The 2036-nt window shown below is 36.1% G+C and overlaps 1 long non-coding RNA gene across 1 annotated transcript; it reads left to right on the top strand.

The window, feature by feature from the left end:
* Nucleotides 1–73: 73 nt before the first annotated feature.
* Nucleotides 74–2030, top strand: LOC110444158. The gene is made up of 4 exons (XR_002462206.1): nucleotides 74–251; nucleotides 795–913; nucleotides 1193–1356; nucleotides 1941–2030. It is a non-coding gene; the product is annotated as an uncharacterized LOC110444158 (long non-coding RNA).
* The last annotated feature ends 6 nt before the right edge of the window (nucleotides 2031–2036 follow it).

Here is a 2036-nt window from a genome sequence, read left to right as displayed (position 1 = left end):
GCAGTATTATTTTGATAACAGTCAACGAAATATATCCCCGTTGTCGGTATCACTCCTTTATCTTTGTCATTTATAGAGAAATTATGACGATGTCTACAAAGTGTACGCAGAGGAGCAACGAGAAAAGACGAAGAATATTCAGGTACTGCGTCAACCCGAAGGGTGGCTGGAAATCAATAGACAGAGGACGAAAGAGGAGAGAAAGGAGAAGAAGAAGAGGTACCAGGAGCGACTCAGCATCCAACATACAGGTCAGTATCCTATAGAATTCGAACATTGGTGACTGACTTATTGGAGTGACCATATGACAATATGACGGGTGTCATATTGAGGAGAAGAGAATGCTTACCCTTCAAATCTCTTGTTTTAGTAGAATCTTTATAGTTTTCGTGTTATTCCATGATGTATCGTTTTCTTTTAATGTGTCTGTGGTTCCTACTATTGATTAGTTTATATGAACTTTAAGTTTTAACGTGTTACCTTTATCTCGACGATGTGGTGTGTAAACAATTTGACTGATCTTTCGTTTGGTTGTTTGCGCCAATATGATTGGCTAGATCTGTTTATCAAAAGTCATTTCAGTGCAAGTTTTGTCAGATCTTACCTTATAACATTAAGAAGCATGACACTAGTCGGCATCAAAGCTGTATACTGATAAGGAATGACATCTACCTCAAATAGCCGACACTTTTGTAACAATGATTTATTTATATATATATTGAGATGTTCTTAAAAGAAACACACCATATGGTAGGTACATAATATAAATAAGTTTATGCCATGAACCATTGTAGGTATATACTGTGTTGAGTGCCGGCGTTCGGAGAAACAGACCAATGGAAACCTCTGTCTAATATGTGACGCTAAGAGACGACGGCGTGAACTGGATAAGCGTGAAAAGACAGATAAGGTGGTGAGTATACATATACCACATACCCATCCTTGTGGGATGGGTTAAAATTAGTTACCATATATCTTATCATTAGAGTTTTTTACGCAGAAAACCATGAAATGGTTCCAAAACACTTCAAACCACATTCGGGATATGTATTTTGCAGTTTTGTGATTCCGCTAGCAATTTCATCTGTATTTCATGTATTTTCGTAATGCCATTTTGTCATAGTTTAGTCGATATTTCAGTATTTATCAACATAGTTCTTGATTCATAAATCAATCAAAAATCCTATTTTAGTTCCTGTTCGACGATATGACCCCGAGAAGGAAGAAGAAACGCCAGATCGATGCCTTAGAGATCGTCCCTGAAAACACTGTAGCAACTGCAGAGCCAGTGAAAGAGAAGGAGACGGAAGCAGAAGAACCTCTCGCGAGCTAGACAGACAACGCTTACAATATAATGTAGGTTTGTGAGGCTTGTCGTAAAAAACACTGACTCAATACACCTTTAAGCTAGACAGTCAGTAATTACAATTCAATATAGGTTTGTAGGGCACGCTCTTAAATACACTACCATTTTCCATCATCGTGACAGTGTATCTGGTGACTTCCGGTTCAAGTGTCATTTTTAAGTTATCAATGTTATGGTAGTTATCTAGTGACTTCTGGTTGAAATGACAATTTAACAAGTCACAAATAACATGGTAGATATTGTAGTCATATCCGGATAAATTAACGAGTTACAAGCTATCAATGTAATGATCGTTTATCTAGTAACTTTTAGTTGAAGTTACAGGTTAAATGTATGCGTGACCTTACCATTATTGTTGTGCAATCAGAAATTAATTCAAAATAGTTGTAACTAAAAATATGCATGATCATGTTGTTGTCAACCGAATATGTTTAGAAAAAAGTGTTATTTCCAAATTAAAAGATATGAGGTGGTTTCATCAAAACAGAAATATACGTTTATCTTCTTGAAATTTCAGTCACCTATTTCATGTAGCTGTATTGCTTTTGAAATATGATTTCTATCTCTTTTCCAGGAACTGTAATGACAAACACCAGAACGTCGGAATCATTTTCCAACTTTGTGATAAACGTCATTGGTTCGGTGGTACTCATTGATGTATTCAAATTTT

The sequence above is a fragment of the Mizuhopecten yessoensis genome, unplaced genomic scaffold (assembly GCF_002113885.1).
Source record: "Mizuhopecten yessoensis strain PY_sf001 unplaced genomic scaffold, ASM211388v2 hete_36043956, whole genome shotgun sequence".
Classification (NCBI taxonomy): Eukaryota; Metazoa; Mollusca; class Bivalvia; order Pectinida; family Pectinidae; genus Mizuhopecten; species Mizuhopecten yessoensis.
The sequence above is the reverse complement of the archived record's forward strand: the minus strand, read 5'-3'. Positions and strand labels throughout refer to the sequence as shown.